At 30.3% G+C, this 23816-nt stretch overlaps 1 protein-coding gene across 2 annotated transcripts in view; it reads left to right on the forward strand.

Moving 5' to 3' along the window:
• Nucleotides 1-23816, forward strand: part of LOC121132586 (neural cell adhesion molecule 2) — a 287177-nt gene that overhangs the window by 74680 nt on the left and 188681 nt on the right. The window lies entirely within an intron of this gene.

Raw genomic sequence — 23816 nt, forward strand, 5'->3', positions numbered from 1 at the left:
TAAATATTTAATCAAAAATTGAAAATCTTTCAAATCGTGACGTAATGCAATTAACAAAAGTATTAGCATGTAAACACTTGGTTATTTATATAATTTAATTCTCCAAAAACTAAGGATATATCCGTTCCTACAAGTTTAAATCCAGTCCTGCCTTAAATCATAAGTATTTCGTTTCATGTAATTCCACAAATTTTGCATATTGACATACACAGGAGCTACGCTTTTTAACAACAAATTATGAGCGACTGCCACACATGCGCGGGTTAGACGTTGTATGTTATTTTGGTGGAGGCCAAATGTGTTTGGTGTCATTTTAGAAATAAAGGCATTCATCAACAAACTATTTACTTCATAATCGTAGAAAGGTCAAAGTATCTTGTTGGGCTGCGCGCCAGACGAGACAATATTGAGATTGCAAACTTAATAAACCTGGAAAAATCCCTTTTTGGGAGAGTAAAGAAGTAACGAAATGAGTCCGAAGATGATTATGGCTCAACAACAAAGCCTGCTAAATTTATTTTGTTGTCATTTTTTTTACTTTGTTGGAACCAGTTGTGGCCTCCAAGCACACTGGAACTCCACCAAACGAACTCTTTTTTTGTAGAGTGCAGTTGAGTTACTCACCAACAGATCCTCCCACTACAAAAAATCTAAGCTGATGTACTGGATCTGAGAGAAATTCTGGAAAATGCTAAACGAGACTATCATTAAGACACCTACTCCTACTATTGAATAACAAAATAAGTATTTAACTTTAGCTTGCCATTAATTTTTTTTAAATCAGAAGATTAGTTTTGGAGGAAATCCATTTTTTATAAATCGTGTTGGTTGTTAAATAAAGGTTGCACTATGTATATAAAAAAGCTGCATAGCCAATCTAAGCCATTAAATACTTATTCAACATTTATAATTATGAAATCCACTTTCATTAGGCGCAACAATATATGTACTTTATCGGCTGTTTTTATGTTAAGAATGCTTCTCAAGCAATGACCTCAATTGCCCAATTAAAGTGCTTTATTGTAAGGTAAAAAGAGGACTTTTAAAAGGCATTATAAAATTGTGGACATTTTTCAAGGACCTCTAAAGGAGCAAAAACAGTTTTTAGCTTTTTATTAAGGACAATGTAGACTGACAAAAAGTTATGTTGTCTAATACCTGTCAACACAAAAAAAAACAAGAGTATGAAGTACATTTGTATTCTTGTACAATTTATATGAACAAAAAATTCTTATTAACCTTTAAAGACCCCGCAAATATCAAATAAATTATCCAAAGGTGACTGTAACAATAAAAAAAATAGAAAATTATATATATTATCTTTGAAAAGAGTCATATTGGGGTCAATATAAGAATCTTAAATTTAATTCAAATTCAAAACTATGGCAAATATTCTTGGATATCTTAATTCATCACAAAAATTTAAATAATAATTTACTTTAACATTATCTGAAATAGAATATAATAATAAAATTTGGATGTTTTCATTTTTGTTCAAGATTGTTTTTATCTTAATCCCTTATATATATCCTAGAAAATAGGAATATTTCTAACTCATATTTGTTCACATATATTATCTTATATTTAAGGAGCTCTATTTTATTTACTCCAAGCAAACATTGCTACTTTTAAATTAGATACACACAACACATATGAATTTATTTGAGAATGATACAATATAATATTATACGGATAAATATAGAAGGACTTAATAAAAAATGAAAAAGTGATTTTTTCCTTGTCATATTTATATTCTCCAGAGAGTGCGTGTCTATAGCTAAATTGACATATAGTAACATCAATTTAGAAATTTACTTGTATACATATATAAGGCCACATCTAAAAATCGTTTTGTCTACCTTTGTACAATGTAACTTTAAAATTAGTTATTTAAACCAGAATGTAAGTACATATACGCAGATAAATATAGGAATCAAGTTGTGTACAAATGTTATTAAACTCAAGGCAAGTGTTTAAGTAAATATGTGCATGAAAAACAGTAATGACTTAACTATTTTTTGTAATTTTTATTTTATGGAGAATGTATTTTTCCTGCATTAATAAATTATCTATTGTATGTATGGACAACTCTTTATTTGTGGGTTAGATAAAGCCTTTAAAATATGGGTGCAGAGCAATAATACTAGCAATATAGTTCTGAATTCAAAACATTTACTCACGTACGTAATTAATAGTTGTTGGCAGTCTTATTATGATTTTTTTTAAATTTTCCGAAACTGTTATCACTATTATTTAATTTTTGATGAGAAAACATCTAAGTATGAAGTAAATCATTGGGTTAGTGCTCTTATGAAATACAAAATCTATAATGGAACATTCTTGATGAGTTATACGTATTAGACTTTGTTGTACTCAGAGTAAAATTGAGGATCGACACTTTTGTAATTCTTACTTACAATACTAGCTAGATACAAAATAAAATTAGTGCATATATAAATATTATTATTAGGGATGGTTTCAGCTGATCTAATACAGGTAAGCTGCTTTCCTTCTAAGTACTCTTAAAATTGTGAAAAGAGTATAAAACAATTTACATTTAAAGATGTACATTTTTACATTTACATTCCAATTCGACAAAATCGACCAAGGACTATTTTGATATCTGCTGCTACTCAATATACAGCTTTTCATTAAGGATTCCTCAACTGCATGGTACATCCAGGAATTACGCTTTGGATATTGTTAAATACTATCCATTTCCTTTGAAAGACATGCCAAGGCTTTAGGAACCCTCATAATCACGTACAAAAGACACATTAAGAATATTGCAGGTTGAAAAATTAGGATTTTATATTTTGTCTGACTATGAGGCATTTCAACTATTATTTTATAGTTGTTTAGGTTAAGTACTATGCTTTCTTTTTTCTATTAAGGTGTTTTTTGATTTTTAAGATTTTAGATGTGCTAAAGAGAAAATTCAATTTAAACTAAAATGTGTATATATATTTTATTTAAAACACAAAGTTTATTTTATTCATTTTACTATTGTAAACTTTTATTGTGTGTGGATGTGTGAAAAAATAAAGACATAGTTTAAGAGAAATAATGGTCAAAAAAACTATTTGTTTGCACAAGAAGAGTAGTTGAGGTTTGAAGATTAGAATATAGAGTTTTTTTTTTACAAAATATTTTTTCATAAGACATTTTATGTTTTTAGGTCAATTACTCAAGTTGGATAGACTTAAAATCATCAAATTTTAACACATCAACCCTTTATATGTCTGCTAATGTCTAAATCTATTTAAGTTACATTTACAAAAATAAATATTAAATGAAATTTATATTTTTTCCATTTTCACAATAACACTCACATCAACTAACTCGAACGACTGTTAAATAACAACTGCACGTACAAAATGGCTGAAACTTGGGAAAAACTGTCAACCGATGATACATAACAGTCACTAGCTTTTATTTACAAGTGTCTTCACTTCGGGTTGAAACTTTTTAGACTACCTTCTTAAATATAAAAATAATCTACTCTTTATTATGTAGTTATTGAGCACCCATTTAAATAATAATTATAGAAAGAAAAATGGAGCAAATTTTAAATAAGCCCCGAAATTACATATATGCATGTACATATATATTTCTTCTCCATTTGTGTGTATACATATTGGTATGTAATCTCATAAATTCATTCATTAGTTGTTGATAAGGACACAATTTCATGCAAAAACTGCATATGTATTCACATAAAAACAAGCCAATTTAAAACAAAAATTCAAATGACTTCATTATGTGTATGTGCAAATATTTCGTGCAGGGATACATTTATGAGTCTGCATGTTATTATTATAAGTTCTATGCCCCCCCTCCCATTGTCGATGGAACATTATCTTTATTAACTATGTATGTACATACGTCTCCTATTCTCCATTTTCTGCCATTGCTAATAGCGAGGGGCCTTTAAGTAATTAACGAGACTCACTGGGATTCGAATAAATATACACACATATGTGTGTTGATAATATAAAAGCAAGCTGGGATTTTTTTAATGAAACAGGGAAAAACTCATTCTAAGTTTTTTACTTCAATGAAAAACAGAAGAGGGTTCTTTAATGAGTCAAATACAATATTAAACCACTGAAAAGCTGTTCAACAAGTTATTGATGCTAAAGATATTTTTTTCAATTTTTATGTGCACATATTTTAGACAAGTTTAGTCAATTTGATCGTGAAGTATTTGAACTTTAAACCAAATTTCGATATCATCAATAAAATCATTTTCAGTTCTTGAGGCTAGTTCTTAAACAGCTATCCCTTTCTTATTTTCGTTATTCTCGCAATGTAGGGACAACTATGTGTTTACTCAAGACGACACCACGGTACACACGTCCAAGAAGGTGCAGTATTTCTGCAGTGAATAAATGCCTGCCATCTTGCGGGGAGACTTCTGGCCTTCTTCCTCGACCTATGTGAACCCCCTGAACTTTGCTGTTTGAAGTGTCTTGAAGATGAGACGAACAAGACTTCTAACTTTAAAGTCGATGCTCTAAAGGCCATGATCATGGAGGAGTGGATCAACTTGTCCTCGGACTTCATCAAGGCTAGTTGCACTTCTGTCCGTTTCGGTATTGAAGTATCATTCATAATGGAGAGGGATATATTGATTAGAAACTGTAGAAAGTTACTGAGTTACCAACTTTTACTTCCAAGTTTGCCTTAACAATATGTAGAAGTGAAAACAGCTTTTGAAATGTTCTAATTTTTTTAGTCCTGATACTGTATGATGTTGAATAATAATTTTTATCAAAGCAGTTTGGTAAGAGTTGGGACCCTACATCCAGCAGAGCTCATACTCAATACTTGCACTAGTGGTGCTCAAAGTTACAAAAGAAACTATGTGATTTTTTTTTGTTCACATACTTTTTATACGCTAGTTTTGGTGATGATACTATGAATTTACTTTATAACAAACACTGCTATGTCCATGAGCCCTTTCTTTTAAATAGTGATATGTCAAGAGTATAACTCACCAATGAGAACTGGAGTTGTATGCAGTAAGTTTGCAAAAAAAAAAAACGTGTCGCTAAGGATCAACTTGAGTCAACAAATTAGAAAAAGAAAAACTATACTATACATTTATTATTCTGGCTTTTTTTTCTTTTTGCTTTATGAACATTAATGATCTTATATTATTTTTTTAGTAATAGTGATGTTGTGTGATACAAAATCTTTGTTATAACTATATTTTTTCTGTTTGTAAGGAAAAATCTAGTTAGAAACTGTGATTTATTAGTTAATCACATAGGGACAGCATACCCACGAAACCTTAAAACCTTTGATGAAGTTTACTGACATAAATCAAGCCAAATAAAAATAATATGATGTCGATTCGTGTTTTATAAAACTTGACAATCGACTTACTGTTTAAGTAGTGTCGAGCCGAGTTGATACCTGTTTCGGTCGCCACAACACTAATTTATTCAGCAAGGATATATATAAAAAATTATATACTCTACTCAGATATACCCATAAAACTTTTTTATTGACGAATGTTTTGGAATCATATAATATTTAGAAAATATAAAATCAAGTATATTTAATTTAAAAAAAAAAATTATGCTTACTATATCTGAAATATTTTTACCTAATTTAATTCTTGCAAAAATAATCAATAGGGGAACATTGAGCCACATATCCCAAAATAAAAAGAAAGTTTTAATAGAATTGCATTTTGTAAGAGTTTTTTACAAAAAAAATTGTCTAAAATCTAGTAATTTTTTTTATATGCGTACATATTAATAAGCATCAATTTTTATGAAAATAGAATGAATATAGCTTGATTATAATCAAAGATTGATTTGATAATTATATCAATTGTTGAACTACACTTATGACCACGACGCTAATAAGTGTTATGTGAATCAGCTTTATAATTACGAAAATAATTCTTAAATGACAAGTTTTTAACATTTTTTTTTAATATGATTTTTTAATGTAAATATCGTTAGCATTGTTAGGGGAAGTAACAATAATTAACAAGCATAATACATAATTGTTCGACTTTTTTATAAACTTAGGGATACTTAGGGTAAAATTTATCTCACCTCGGTACATCATTCTTTTTAATTAAATTAAAATAGGTGAATTCTGTAGATAAAGAAAAACGGCCTTAGTCAATAAGTATACTGATAACATTATCTGTTGTGTCTCTTAAGCAACATTTTCATAGAATACCATAAAAAGTAGGACAGGACAGCAAATTATGTAGCTATGTCTAGAGGCGGTAATATTGACATCTCTCCTCTGAAAGTAAAGCCAGATCTCCGTTAGCTCTTAAGTCCAATTGAACTCCAAATTCAGGCTTGGATCTAAATCAAATATGAAAATGCGTACAATTCGACTTGGGAATAAAATAAAAAAATCAGACTTGATTATAAGACTCAAGGATCGAAATACTCGGTAGCAACCATTAATTCAAATAATAATGTTTACTTCATATGAAAATACATATATGAGACATTACTTTATACACAAATTTAAGCAAACCATAGACGTTGTATTCAAATGTGTGGGATAAGTAGAGTTACCCACAAATTTTACCAATAGCTTAGAGCCTTTCTTTAATTTGAGAAACTTAACTTAGCTCCAATATGGCGTTTTGAAATAAAAATATATTAATTTTGTATTCTTTTAATGTAACAATCAATTTTGGGTACTTTAAGTGCAATTTCCGGCATACTCAAAGGATTAATCAGAATAATTTGTTGATATAAATTGACGGTAATTTGTGGAGAATGCAAATGTATACGACCCTAAAATGGGAGAAAAAACGTTCTATCTCTTTTTTTTAGGGGCAGATATATGCAAAAGAGGAAGATATTATTGGAATTAAATTGAAATATTGGAGCAGATTGATTTTCTACTTTTTTCGAATTTTGATTAGGGGTAGTGGGGAAAAGTTTTCATATGATATGAAAACTATCAATGCAAGAACTACATTGTCCTACGAGTTTCTTTTGGGCACACACCTCAATCAAATTATGAACATCGTAAAAACTCTTTATTTTACTTGAGTTGGAAAAATTTATGATCCCCATATTTTTTACATTTTCTAAAGGAAAGATAAATTTTGTCTAATGTTATTTTTGCTTTTTACTCCATAGAGTAGCTTTACAAAAAAAACTTTATAACTTTTTTATATCGGTTAGAATAATGTTTATGATAATTAATTTATGCCAAATAAGGCTTTTAATCTTTTTTGACGATGTAAACAACGTTTGTCTTCTTTCCAACTTTGAAATTGATGTACCACCTTAAGATTATATTGTAGTAAAATGTATTTGTATAGGTTATTTCCTTACCAAATCCCAAATTCTCCGAATGAGTATTTATCGAAATTCGAATAAGTTGAAAAATAATTCGATCTATTTTACATTCTTTACCTCCTTTTAACAGATAAACATGCATGAAAGCATATTTTTATCTCTCAAAAGCTTTTCATTTTATGCCAACAATGATGATTACGCTACGACTATCATCATTATAATACCGTCTATTTCTCTCCCTTATGAGGGATAAACACATAGGGGAAAAAAGATTTTATTTAAAAATAAAATGTGTACATACACATTTAGGAGGGCAAATTATATGCGTGAAGTCTGCCAAGAACTCTTTTTATATAACACATATTACTATCAAAAACTTAAATACTTTTAATAAGAGGAAAAAATATTATATAACCTTAAAAAAATTATGATAGAAGTTTAAATATACAGGGCTTAAAAATGGAGTCATGCCCTCTCTTGCATTTATAAAAAATAACATAAAATATGTAATTTTTCTGTTTGAAATAAAAGACAATAACACCTTCACCTCCATCACGGCCTCTGAAGCTGGAAAAACCTCTAAAGACGAAGTTTCTGCTTATAGATGTGAATTGATCTTTAAGTAAGATTGGAGCTACTGAGAGCTCAATATCCGGCCTGTTTGCATCTTGTAAGACTGACATTTAATGTGCTAACTGTATTGTCACTGACTTTAAGTTCCGTTCCAATTTAGACAAAAGACCTCATAGGGGAACGGTCAATGATAATTCACACCTTCTCGATGAACCCTGCTTATCTTAACTTTCTATATTCCTCATGTGCCCTCAATATAGTCTTATGGGGGTTCCTTGAATACTTCCGTTCCTCTTGGTTTCTTAGATATAACGCATAGTCAGCCCAGTTCCTGATATGTCCTTGATTATTTATTTACAAAAATACACAGCATGTTTGATACTCCTATCTGAACCGAATGTCCTTCCGCTCCGAGTATAGTTCTTCTATTGTAATGAGGATTAAACTGAATGGATGTGTTTTGTCCGTATATAACGTGGGATTAAAAAAAAAATATGAAGTTGACATTTGGTTCCTGGGCGACCCAAAGACGGTGCAGATTTCATCTTTGAGTCCTATATATATACATCCATGATGGACTAAGAGGATAATTGACCACCAAAGGAGGTTAATGAAAGTCTTGTACATATGTATGGATATAAAAAGCATTAATTATTCTGTGAAATCGTTATTTTTTTTTTTTTTTAGGCTCAAAAAAATATTGATTATATACTCTTACAATGTATCTAGTGACCCCATTAACGGTTTATTTTTTCTTTTCATGTCCCTCTACATATAATCCTTTTATACTTTAAAATAAAATGACGATTGGGGTGGACAGAGTCTGTTACATAAATAGATCAATAAATTAACAATATACATGCATATGTATGTATGAGTGAAAAATATGAAACAACCTTTCATTCCTTCCTACTTAGATATTTGAAGGCCATGAGTAAGTTTCGAATGGTCAAATAAATGTTTATTATTGGGAATGTGAAATCGACCCCAATAACTTCCTTGAGTAGGCACTTAAACTGTACATATACCCTGGAAGCTAGAGTCTGATCGAATTTCTTGCATTGCAGGACGGTGGAGTCGACGCAGGATCTCTTCGTGGTGTGAATACCTCTGATTATCTTTGATTCATGTTTCTTACAAACAAAATAATACATCCGTTTTAGGTCTGTGGAGCTAGGAGGTCACATGCTCTTGGACACTCAGTCGTAGCTGTACTCCTGGAACTCTGTCGTGGTTTTTGATCTACACAAAGCCCTTCATCAACCCCACCTACCCTTCTCCTGTTGGATAAGGTCTTGATGATAGTCAACTTTAACAGACTCCACAATTCATCCTGGATCCTGGACATTTGTATAGCAGAAAGAGTTGTCGCTGTGTGGTTCAACGGAAACTAAGAATTTAGGTTTTTCTTTACGAAACTATGCAGCAAGATATGCAGCATTTCCAATTAAAAATAGCTCCTTATCATGTTTGAACCCTCAACCTTGCTAATATCCAGATCGATTAATACCAAAATCATTTCAAGAACACACCTTTGGGCTTCTGAAAATATAAAAGGTTTGAAATCTTCTTTTGTTGACTTCATGGCGGTGTTTCAGCTAGTAAGTGAAACTGTACATAAATGTATATTTTACAAGAAAAAAAAATGACATTGCACAATTTTGTCATCATATAAGCTTAAAAAATCCGGAAATCTGTAGCGCCGAATTTCCTTTTTACATCCTATATTAGTGATCTAATTATTTTTGTATTCATATTTTGAAAATTCAAATGTACTATTGAACAGGGAAAACTCTATTTTTTAAAGTGATATCTGTCAGTAAATATGCTGTGTATTAAACTTCCCATCCAATATCTTTCTTTTTATTTTTCACTCACAGTAGGATAATTCAAGATAAAACATTATGTTCTATTTATTATAATTGTTAATTTATTCTCTACAATATAGAAATAAGGTTATATAGCGATGTAATGCATATTTTTTAATACATATTTGTATTAAAAACACTGAATTAATAATTTTTTTTTGGAAATTATATGAACGTACTTTTATTTTTGGTCGCATTAAGACACCCAATAGCGAACTGTTTCTTTCATAAAAATGAAAAAAGGGATTTCATTGTTGGAAAACACGGTTGTTTAGGTCTCCAAAAAAACTACATCCACAATGCCGATATCATATGAAAACTCTTTATTGAATATAAATAATGATCAAGTTTATATTTGATAGTGAGATGCATTCCAGCTGTATTCATATCTAGGTTTGACATTTTCCTTCTTTGTTAATGCATTAAAATGTCTTTAGATGTTAGTCAAAAGGAATTGATGTACATCGACTTAAACTATAGTAATTTCATAGCTTTAAACATTATGATTTTGTTTCTAAGGGGCAAAGTATGTACTATTTCAGAAACATAGCGGACATTTATATATCTCTATATGAGGTATTACAATCACGTATCATAAAGATTTTTCGAATATTAAAACATAACATGTTGAAAATATTTATAAGAACTTGTCATGGAATATGTAATTTGGGAGGAAACTATTTTAGGGAGTAATACACAATTGTACGACTGATATTAAGAAAATAGTGAAGAATTCAATTAACTATATTGACAAATCTAATCATTTTATCTATCTATGGAATTCCCTAGGTCTACATGGGCGATTTGCTAGATTCTGGCCGCAAATTCTGTCGTCCGGACACAGCCACTTTTAGCTTAGACCTCATCCCGCACTGCTGTTTCCTCAAAGTCACATTTTAAGGCTTCAAATGTACTCCTAACCTTGGGAATGAACGTCTCATTGAATAACAGTGCTTGAGCAATTGTTATTTTGACGCTACCGGGGTGCATACTAAATAGGAATCCAAAATATTTGGAAGAATGAATTTGTTAATTCATTCTATTTTTTCAACTATTAGCTGCTTTAAACAAGATATCTAAAATAAAAAAAATCAGCAGCCTGAGTGCCCTGCGTTTAGCCAAAGTAGTGGCACAGATAGCTTGCACACCCTGAATGTTGTGTACAAGCTCCAAATTGTACTATTTTGATTTACTTTGTCTTATTGTACATTATTTAATTTGTATATTGATCATTCTAATGACCAACTATTAATAAATACTATTATTTCGGTTTGCTCTATTAAAATAACATGTTTTCTTTTTGTATTTATGAGTAGTATATCTGTGGATGCTTAAAAAATTTTATTTGCCATAGAATACTTATATATTAGCGATTTCTATTAAAATAGCAAAAAATTGTAATATTACTGTATTGATCGTCCATGGAATATTCAATGATTTTATAATCTTCATTGCAAGTAAAGTAAATTCTTCATCTTTATTTTTATTTGCAACCTGCACAATTTGTTTATAAAGTTACAAATTGTACACAACATATCTATTTTTATGATAGAAACCAAAAAAATTAGATAGTAAACCTCAGCTGCTTAGCTTTCATGAAAAAAAAAGGATAAAAACTCAAGTCCTACTCTTTATCTAGTAAGGGGATTGTGCAAAATTATTTCAATACGGTTTTTTAACTATAATTTGAGTACAACAAAGATTATTACTCCTGAAAAAATCATATGTGTTACTTTCTGTTATTTATGATCAAAGGGAAGTTTACTTTAATATAAATAGAAGAAAAATTTGTGACTTGCATTTTTTTTTATTCCTTGATGACGACATATTGTTCATGATGACCTATTTTTAGACAACGCATTTCTTGGTAACCTGTTTTTATTAGAAAATAAATTCTTTGGTGGTATTTTTCTTCTTAATGAATTTGTAAGGAACAACATTTCTTTTTCATAAAAAAAAATAACAATATTGTCTGAATATAACATGCCTCTTACACTAAAATATAAATATGCTTCAAAGTTCCATCAGAATTTGGGGCAATGGACCTTTAAATCCTACAACGATGTTCATAAGCATTACTTTATACAGATGTTATATCCTCAAGAATTAAAGAATAACGATAATAGCTTTATTAAAAAAAAAGTACTGTTTAGTAGCATGCACGAAAATACATAAAATTGGCTAATCAATAAGTTCGATAGCTTGAGCGGATCTGTTGTAAAAAATAAATCTATTGACTAATGTTTATAGATTGTAGATCGTTAAATAAAGAGAATTACTAGATAATACATAATAAGTAGTATTTTTCCCAATTAAGTTAAAATAATTTGTAATTTCAATGTACAACGTCTACTCATCTATTAATTACTCTCAAGTACATAAAACATTTATGTAGGGTTGATTTTCTAGAGGTACACATTTTATTATTTTAACTTTTCAAAATTAAAATTAAACATTTTGTGAGGACATTTATTTAAATAAATCAACCAAAATAGGGATTGGCACAACTTTCATTCAATATATGAGCCCTTAGCTCTAAGAATTGCGTCAAATTGAGGCCTATGCAGACCTTGACTATGTTGTCAGACTTGAACTTGGTCCACTCATTATTTATGGAAGTCTCTATATACAGGACACTCCTGTGAGGACTAGCGCACACTTTCTTCTCAAGACGCACCAACATGGAGTAATCCAAGGGGGTTGGGTCTATAGAGGAGAGGAACTACATTTTAAGAACGTTAAGTCTGGTAAGTTGTCTCTCAGGAAGGCCTGGGTCATAGCAGTGCGATGACTCGGAGCTCCTTCTTTAGGGAAAACAAATTTGTGGCCAATAATTATTTTTGCCAAGGTAGCACTTTATTATCCAAAGATCGATGTAAGAAACTGCATTGAGCCTCTCCTTCCTCTCCACAAAAATGGGAAGGCAGACACAACAACGCTCAAGACCATAGTGCCAGCTGGATTTTTTGTCCTGAAGACTTGTCTCACTGAGTAATAAAATGTGTATCACTAGATAAGATTAACCCTGTATAAGTAATATTGTAAGTAACAACGTACTGAATCAGTTACATAATATATAAAGTTGTATACCTGCAGATATCTAAACATAAAAGAAACCAAAAATGAACATGATAATTTGAAGAATGTTTAAAAAGAAAGGAGCTCACCTATGATGACATTATATTAGATTAATTGAATAGAAATAAAAATGTAAGTACCACTCTGTGTTTAGCAATGCCATGGCCAAGAATTACGGCCGTACCAATTCTCAATTTTACTCCAAGTGCAATAAGGACTTTTACTTAAAACTCCCGAGAAAATACTCATTGTTTATTTCTGTCTTTCATGAGTACAAGCACTAATGAGTATTTCATAGTTTGATGTTTTGAGTCAAGTCCTAATTTGAATCCAGTATTAATAATTGCTGATTATAATATGCTTTACCAGTATGTAAAAATAACTGATACCGAAAATGTACGTCTTAATTTTGACAATTTTAACTAGATGGATAGGAATACAATAATTAACACAAGTCCTACTATGTATCTAACAATGACATAGGCAGGAATTACTTTGATGTCAATCTTCAATTCTACTCCAATTGCTACAAAGACTTTAACTAATAACTCCAGGCAAATATATTTTATTAATTTCAGTGATTCATGAGCACAATCCCTAACAATTATTTTATACTTGGATGTTCTCTCTTCAAAAATGAAAGAATAATTACAACAGCTTTGGAAAAAAAATAAAACACTCCTATGATTGCCTACTAGGAAAAATATTTCACACCTGAGGTCATACTTTATACAAGACTATTGAATAAGGGCTGTGAATCTAAAGCATTTTTACGCATGTATATTTTTTTGACTCTTATGATTGTATATAAATAAAAATTTTAATGTTTACTATCAATAGTTATGGTTTTTTAGGGGGAAAATAAACGAGTTTTTTTATAATGAAGCTATTGGAATTTGGGTTGGAAGAGGATTTATATAAAGTGTAGACAGTTTCATTAATGGTTAGTTATAGTGCGTTAAAAATTTTCCCCAGTTTTGTATCATAAACAAGTATTATTTTACCAAAAATTACTCATTTCTGTTATAGCTATTTTTTAATAGTTTGACAAGGATGACCGATTTTTAATAAATGTTTAAAAGTTTTTTATAACTGTATGGCTTCTATAGATTAAAAATAATTTAGGACACAGTTATTAAGATTGATATTTCGAAAAATATTTATAATTCAAGGCTTAAAAATCACTATATCAACGTCCTGGGTCTATGTACTTTTTCACTCTGACTATTAAATTTTCACACTCCCTGTTATGTGTATAAGGGAAAATACTATAATAATTTTTTCTATATAAGAAGTAGATTCATTAATTTTATATACAAACAATTAAGTCACATAAAGCTGGATTAGAATTTAAAGAAATTTTTTATTATCTTGTGTCTTTTTTAAGGCCTAAAATTGTTCCTAATATTATTATAATACACATATTAATTTTTATGAAAAGCCATTACAGCCATCATATTTATAATGTTTATAGCAATGGGTGTACCTACTATTTAAGTCTTTTAGGAAGGAGAGCCTGTAATGAAAATACACAATTAGTTTAATAGACTTAAGATGAGAAGAAAATAAAAACATTAATGGAAAAGGTAATTCCACCCAAGCTGTTAACAACAGGGAATAAGTTAGGTGTTTCATATCTCTGTAAGTCCATAGATAGTTATATTACATACAATGAAGTAATTAAAAAAAAACACTAAAAATGGTAATTTTGCAAATAGAGTTAAGTCCTATTTCTTTGATGCATTTCTAAAAAGAAGATTTATTTTTAAACAGAATGAGAACCCAAAACTAGTAGTGGTATTTAATTACAACTTTAATCCCCGTTTTTCAAAAGAGGTTTCATTAATCAACCAAACGACCACTTAAACAAAAATAAACAAGTTTTTTTATTTTTCCTCTGAGTCAAAAAATGTCAGAGCAACAACAAAGTAGGCAAGGCGCCCGTTTTATTTCCCAAAAGGCTGCAAAGACAGTAGGCATATTTATCAGGACTGCATACAGTATCAGGAAGTCAATTGCAGCCCTATACAGTCAAGAAGTACTAAAACTTCCGCAACAGTAAATGGCGGAATTTTGGCCTGCCTCCATGTTGCTCTCCTCCAGCTTTGACCACAATACTCAGGACTTGACTGTTTGGAGTGTCTTATAGAAGAATATTTGCTACACCTCTCATTCTTATTTGGAATCGATCGGAGCTTCCATCATAACAGCCATGAATACCATGCTATAGTAAGTTTTGGGACCCCACTACACTATTCAATACAAATGAAGTAGTAAAATTTTTATAATTTTGTTAAAAAAATGGCAAGTCTGAACTACTTAATTGGCTGTAACTAACTGGAAAATATCAACACCTTACTTCATGATAAAACCTCACTGAATTATGGTAATCCGTCAATTAGAAGTTACTCTTTTTCCAATAACAATATAACTATTTTTGTGAGAAGCAACCAAGGCATATACACCATTGACAAATAATTAATTAACTATTATGAAAGACTTTTCATTTGTTGTGGTTACATAAAAAGATAATATGTTTTAAAATTTCCATGTTCATTGATGGAGTTGTATAAGGAGAAAATTTGAATATAATTAATTTATAAGTATATTTATAAACTCTACGAACTAATATAAAAGCTCTGTGAAGAGTGGTAAAAGGGGAAAACTTTTACTCGAGAATTTTCATACAGAATCTTAATCCGATTGCTTAAGGGCGATATTATTATTATTATTTAAAGATTACTCAAAGTAAGGAAGGGTGCTTTGAACATAAATAAGTATACTGTGTATGTGAATAACTAAGTAAACTATGAAACTGAGATATATATGTACGCAAATACTGTTCACCAACTATATTCCCAAATTTTATAAAGGGTTTGAAATAATTTAAGGGAGACTGCTGTAACTTGAGCAAGATTTTACCAACACTTTCACACTGCTCATAATTTTTTTGCACTCTATAATATCTTTGTACTGTTGTATAAATTGTTAACTTGCCCCATGACATGTTAAGTTGATCATCATGGTGGGAGAAAATGATCATTTAAACAAAAAAATATCTATAACCAATAAATTAGTAATAAATTAATAATTTCAAAATGGTGAATGTTCTTGCTATTTTATTCTCTAACTAGTGGATGGTATATATATTCTGTATTGATCAGTTAATATTCCATTTTCCAAGATACATAAATAACTCAGCAGGCTTTACATTTTACTGATTAGAAATAACAAAACGGAAATAAATTTTTGTTAATTTGTGTTGTTTCTGGAATGTAGTCTTATTATTATTGTCAAGGTTGGTGCGTTATCCTTTTTAACACCTCCTGGAGTGTAGTCTGATCATTATTGTCAAGGTTGGTACCTTATCCTTTTTAAAACCTGCCCGAGGTGATTAACATTTCATGTTTGATCTTTGTTTATGGTAAGCTAATGTAATAATGACATGAATAAAAAAAGATATATTTAGTATTCTGAAATGTATTTCATTATAAAATAGGCACAAACACATAAAATAACGAATTTACTGACCTGAAGCTCACTGATTAAACTATTAACTGGTACGTTCAGTCATTTTTGAACAGTTTTGTGTTTATCTTTAATTTTTGGTCCAGTCCATTTAGGACCGGTTTAACCTTTGGTCAAAGGTTATGTGTGTACATGTGTCGAGTCTGTTGTTAGGACCGGTCCTTATGAATGCTAGTCCTTAGGAATGTCAGTTAATCCCAAGGTTGTGCTGTTATCGATCTTGCGGTTATATCAGTTCAATCAGTTCCGGTTCTTGAACTGGAAGAACATTAACCAAAAAAGTCGAACTGAGACCGCAATATATTACTGATCGGTCTCGGTTATTGTGCTTTTGTTCCTATATAGAATACATAAAGAAAATAAAATATTGATATTAAAACATAAAATACCTTTAATCAATTTTCGGATTTTTTTTGTACATCTGCAGCGTTTTCCAAGGATTTTTTTATGACGGCAGGGTGATACAGTTGTACCTGAGCTCCAAATAACTAAGGGCTTCTTATGGATCTGGAAAAGTGGTTTTTAGCACCAAACGTTGTAAATAAAAGAGGAAAGTAGTGGGGTAGATTATGGATCCGTGTGCGTCACTAAGCCTGTTGAGGCCCTATAATTTGATAAATATAATATTTCTTTAGCCAGGTTTTCTCAAACTTTACTATGGCAAGCTCCCTTTTACACTAATACATTTTTAGCTTAGGCCCCTTTATACAAAACAAGTATACTAAGTTTGTATAACTGAGTGAAACCCTCAATTATCCATCTTACTGCGTTCTCCCCCCCCCCTCTAGCATCCCCTCACGGTCCACACATTAAAACCCCTTTCTTAAGCAACCTTAGTTTTCGGGCCCCTACTGAAACTAGAGGCACTATACACTCTGTTTATATCGAATATCATTTCCTGGGCCAAAAAAATTCTAGTGACGTCTTTTGTTTTAAGTGTCTGTTACCAAACTGAGCCTGTATAAAAATGAACCGAGACCGATACGTTGAACCGGGGCCAATACCAAAAATAATGAGATGAAAGAACTGAGCCCGGGACCAATAGAACTGCTGAACTTGAACCCAAAAAACCATTGGTTAGTCTTTATTTGTTCTTTTCAGTCCAGTAAAGTCTTCAGACCTGTCGCATCAGTCTTTGGACCGGTCCTTGGGACTTTCAGTAAGAAGACATATAGTTGTTTGACGTTATCAATGATCAAACTTTTTTAGTTATAGAACTGAATTGTAGGCCTTCACTGAACCAGATCGAGACTGAATTGCACGGGAAAACAGTATTCAGTCATAAATAAGGATCTACAAAATACTACTTTCCAATAATTTGTAAACAGAAAGAGTGTGGCCAAAGAAATTAAAAACCATTTGATAATATCAGGGATGGACAATTTCATTGGAGGATGACTGCTAAAAAATATATATGTAAAGATAGACTGATCATCTTAACCCAGTTTCCCCTACGTTTTGTCAATGTAAAGGAACTGTTTTTCCGTCAGATTCCTCTTTGAAAGAATAATAGTAATATAAAAAAAAACTCCTATTTTTAATTAAGCAATATTAAATATGAAGAAATATATCTATGAGACAGGCATATTATCTGGTGAGTCACACTGGTACTACGACATACATACATATTTATAACCATGATACAGATGTGAACATGGTTTGTAGTAGGTATTTTGTTTTTTTGCCGTAGTCGTGATTTTAATGCCTAACACATGCTGTGCCTCATGTATTATTATACGATAGGGGGGCGAGCATAGAGGGAAATAGCAATAAGTATAAAAAGTTATTTGGAGAAAAAAACATGATTTCAATTGTAAAATGGTTATAAAAGCCTTGCATATTACAAAGAAAGGAATTTTTCATTTAGGAATGCAAAAAAAAAAAGTAAACGTAAAGCGGTCATTTATTATAAACAGTTATGAGAAAAGTAAAAACGGATACAAAAAATCAAAAAAATTCTTAAAGTGATATCTAAGTAGTAAAAAAATCATCATTATTACTATTGTGTTAACGGAGCATATATTTGAATAAAGTGTATTTTGGGTGTTGTTTTTAATTTTTCTACCAAAAGTTTTCCAACTTGCCCAAGAGTGACCGCCAAAATGGGCAGCTTAGATTATTGCTCACTCTGTATGAAGTAGTTTGACTATATTGCTTTAATTTAATTAACCTTAAGCTGTTAATTTCAATTACTTGAAGTTTTCACAATTAAAAGAGAAATCAAGAATGGTTCTTTTGTGTAATTTTTTTTCTTCTATTCATTTGATGCACTTTTAAAGAAATTAATAAAGGTACCTCTTAAAGAAAATTATTTTCAACGAAAAGAGAAATATTTTTTTGTGATATCATAATTAAGGTTTTCATAATTTCAACACACCCTAACACACAGAAAAAATAATAAATATTTATAAAAGACACTATTGCTGCCCGTCATCACCAAAGCATTCATTTTTTTCTCAAAATTAGGTGTGGCTTCCATTTGCGAATTATGAATAACATTTGAAAAAGTTTCATTGCTAACTGAATAATTTACCGATTTTTTTCCTTAATATGAAATGGTTAAGTTAGGAAAATAAATAATTCTTTTTTAACACATTTCTTTATAAAAATCAAAGAACGATGAGATGGTAGTACAAAAATCTCATACCATCCTTTTGACAAAGAAATGCGGTATGACGATATCGTCCTATGCTTCAAGGGTCTGATTAGAAAGCTGAAAGACTACTACAAGATACTTTTAGAGGAAGCATGGAAGCTTCAAGGCCAAAAAAAAAAAAGAGTGTGAACACAATCTGGAGAAATTCTGGCCCAAGTTAAAGTTGCTTCTGTGCTCACCAGACTGCAACCCTCTTGAGTATGGTATCTATGACCCCAACAAGAGGAAGGCCTTAGGTGTTTCTCATGTGAATATGGATACTCTAAAGCAGAGGTGTCCAAAAAATTTATGATAAAGGGCCGCATTGCCACTTCAAATATTTTAATGGGCCACAGGACATATATAATTGAATTAAATAAAAAATGACTATATAAAAAACTATTAAATAAAAATTGATTTTAAATTTAGGCCAAAAATATATATGTATATTCAAATCAAATTTTTCAAAGTCAAACTGCTTCAAAAAAGCAAATATAGCAACCCAGTTTAAGCGTGTCTGCAGGATTACGATATTTTCTTATAAGAGGCTTTGTTTTTTTTAATTATTTAAAAAAAAATTTCTTGTGCTCATAATTTTTGTCTTTTTGAAAAAAAAATTTTATAAAAATATTCTTTCATTTTTATCATTAAATTTATTTTGCCCCAGAGCGATATTTAAAAAAAAAGTGAATGTATTTATTACGTGCATTCTACGTGTTTCGAGGATTTGTGACAATTATGCAAAAAAAATACTATTTGAACTTAAACTTTGAGTTTCCCCCAATGTTGCCCATGGACCAAGGGCTATAAATCCCTGCTATAAAAGCTACCATAAAGAACAAGTGAGCTGACATATAAGAGCAATACTTGTTCAAGAATTGCAAGGCCCTCCGGCCTAAAATAGAGGCCATGGTAGGGGCCAAGGGTTGCCAATTTGAGTTTTAATTAGTTATTTAAAGTAAATAAATATATAAAGTAGCATTGTCTTACTAAATGTAGATTTTGAGAATCTTAGTAAAGTTGGGTTTGGGAAGTTCTTACACGGTTTGCAGGGGCACACTGTTTATTTTGTAAAGAGGTACAAGATGTTTTAAAAAATTAACTTTAAAATTTCGTTGGAAACACTCTTCCAATATGGCTTGGAAGATGCAAATAACATGTCTCGCTATGGACGCCCAAGCACGTCAACAACAGATGAAAATGTTGTTTTTAAGAACCGTCAAATAACTATAAGAGAAGTTGCTGAGGATATTGACATATCAGTTGGCTAGGGACACATTATATATTAAGTAAAGAAATACATTAGGACTTTCTACTTTTCTTGATTTTTGTTCAAAATTGATTATATGTTGACGCACTACAATTTAAAAAAAATGTCAATTGGTGGCTGGATTAAGAACGGTAGATAAAAGTGTAAACATATTTAGATATCTCATATTTTTATAAATTTTTCCTATTTTGGTGTCTACTAGCTATTATTTATACAAAGATTGGTTACATTAATTATATTGAATTTTTTGTTGTGTTTTGGAAAACTATTTGGATTGCATTAAACTAATGTGACATAAAGGCAGCATTTTTATTCTTTGAACATATTTTGTATACAAATTTAATATATGTACATACATATTAAGGCTTGATTTATTGGAAAACTAATTCAAATAACATATATATAATTTAATTTTCACTTAAACATATAAGACAAATTACGAATGGAAAAATGTATGCATATTGTAGAATATGCAGAAAAACTGTATTTGAATTAAGAAATTTTAACGCTAACTATTATCAAATAATTTGTATAAAAATATATTTTAACTTTTTTTCAGGTATGTGGTTTGCTCTTTTTTGAAGTTTTGTATATTTAACTATCTTCAGGTATATCTTTTATTTTCCGGTTTTAAATCATTATTGAGTGTAAGTTGCATAATCTCCAATAACACAAATTTTATGCTTAAAACTATGTAGAGGCTGATATCTTTATCAATGCTTTTATTAGACCTGGTCTAGGAAGTCGAGAGACATAGAATGACGAAACAAAAAAAATATTCACACATGATGGGAATATAAAAGGAAAAAAGGGGAAAAAGAGGTGAAGTCATTTTATACTTCATTCTTAATGAGAGAAATAAAAAAATCTAAGCTGTATGTATGATTATTTAATAATTTCAGCCTTGTACGCCATGGGCACGCCCTTCATTGTCAAGAACTCCAAATCGGTTTGCCAGTGTATAAAGATTGTTTTTTGTTTTTTTTTGTTTAGGGGGACGTATTGAATTACTTACTATAGGAATATATAGTATTTAAACTTCTAACAAATTGATAATCTGTTACTTTTCTTTATTCCATAAAAACTACGCATTCTATCAATTAGTAATGATAATTCAAGTCTTGGGTCTCCATTTTTTATATATACAGGAAGTCCCCATATAATGTAGTGTTTGGAACTATTCTGTCTCCTGTATATCGTATATTTGATATTATGATCATAAATTATAAAAACTATTTACTGAAGTAAATAACCTTTGTGTTATTTGTTTTTGAGCTACTTATTTGTTTATTCCTATACTAGAAATGTACTATTTTTTATAGGACGAAGTGTCCTGTAAGTACTTAATATGATACCTAGACTTAAAATTTGGGTTTTATTTAGTATACAAACTGGCAATTAAAAAGGTTCTAAATAAATATTGGGGAAGTCCTGATTTTTTTAGATTTTATTCTACATTGAAGTAACTGGACTAATAATCAATTAAATACCCAATGAATATTAAATGTTATATGTATCTTGTCTGGCATAGATTATTTTAAATAATTTATGATGAATAAAATATTTTTATTGTCCTGAAAATAAAATAAAGACAAATAAAAAATAGTAAAAAGTTGAATATGATTAATATTTCTGTTTTACAACTTGTAGTACTAAAGATTCTACACTTCCCCCTGGTAAATCACTTTGGAGTATGATTCTACTCCGGTCATATTATATACATATGTGCACAACAACACAAAATACAATCAATTATTTTTGAAATATCATTTGAATTATTTAATTATATTGTACACTTCATTGCATTATTTTAATTAATAGTTAAGTTAATTAATAATAAGAAACGTCACAAAAAATAAAAGAATATATACATCAATGCAATATTCCATCATATCCCTCCATCTATCACTCATTTCCTTTCAAAGAACATGTAAGGTTTTTAACTCTTATATATACCATTTGAGAAGATTTTTATTAGCTATACCGCATAGAGATATAGAGATATTTATGTATATATGTGTGCCTATATACGTACATTACTTAAAAGTTCTAAAACCAAATTAGTTTTAAATAACATTATTTAAATTAGCTCTTACTTCTCTTCAATAATATAATTTAGAGCGTGTATATATTAGAATGTATTTCTAACTAAAGACTTGCAGTATGCCTTCAAGAAATAAACCCCCTTGATCATAAAAATGGTAACTAAATTGTCCCGTGGTACCCTCATATGAAGACAAGGGGAAAATATGCAAATTGATTGTTAAGTGATTAATTTTTGGTTGAATAATTGTAATTATTTAGCACCTTTTTTACACATTAATCCTTCTCATATCTTCTTGAAAGGCTATGGCTGAAAGTACTTAGCTACATAAATACAGTGCGGTCAAAAATAAACTTAAATTACGTTGATGCTAATTTGTGACAACTTATTTCTAAATGGCTTAAGGAAACAAATAGACAACTATTATCTTTCTTTATTTTTGCTAAGTTTCGTACTGATAGCTGGAAAAATGAATGTTCAAGAACAGAAGTGGAATTTCATTTCCACTCTTTATCAATCCTTAAAAAAATTATCCAACAAGAAGATATTTGCGCTAGACAAGATTCATAATCGTAATAAAGACCATAGCATTCTCAAAAGTCGAGAAGACCATAAGAATGCATCCTGCCTCTATCATTGTATTTTTAGTTTTGTGTGAGTCCTTATTTATTCCTTCTAGTGCAGTCCTTTGTTATGAGCAGTCCTTGAGACTGTCGGTCCTTCAAACTGTTAATACTAGAACTGATTAAAAAAAAAAACTTTATTGTTGTCATGAAGGAGCAAACTGTATAAGATTTAGGACTAATAGGACTAATACTGTATCTAGAAAGACTGGAAAAGGATGCACTTTATTTTTTGTAAACAAAGACAGTATAATCGACACGGAAGCATGCTACAAGGTAACCTCGTTGATAGCTTATTACTTCCAAGGTGATTATTTTTGGAGCAGACTGGAGTTCCCTTCCACATTGCAGAGAAGAGCCAGGCCTTTCTCAATGCCTAATTCCCAAATTTTTGGCCCTCAGACTACGGGCCTCCATCATCTCTCCACCTCAACCATCTGGACTATTATTGATAAATCTCCTTGGAGAGAAAGTAAAACAGTACCAACCACAATAGCATAGACTCCTTTAAGTCAGCTATCTGGGAGGTATGGGAGGTCTCACATCTTGAGGTAGATTGCCTCAGCTTTTTCTTCCTTTTTTTTTTTTGGCAACGTTCTGAGGCTGTCATTGCAGGGCAAATTTCTACTATGAATAATTCAAATTTAGTAGTTTTTGTACTCTCCATTTAACACCATGGAACTCAAAAGTCTAATAAATAATAAATTAAAGACTAAGAAATCATTGTCTTTTTCTTAGATAATTTACAGCCACCCTACGGAAGGCCAGGGAAGGGGGGATTAACATTTGAAAGGTAATTCATTTACCTTCATACATACATAAATGTTAAATGAATTATAAAAATATGTGACTCTCATTAAAGAAATATGATATGTAATTAGTTTTATTATATTTTATACCAT

Source organism: Lepeophtheirus salmonis, chromosome 2 (genome assembly GCF_016086655.4).
Source record: "Lepeophtheirus salmonis chromosome 2, UVic_Lsal_1.4, whole genome shotgun sequence".
NCBI lineage: Eukaryota > Metazoa > Arthropoda > Copepoda > Siphonostomatoida > Caligidae > Lepeophtheirus > Lepeophtheirus salmonis.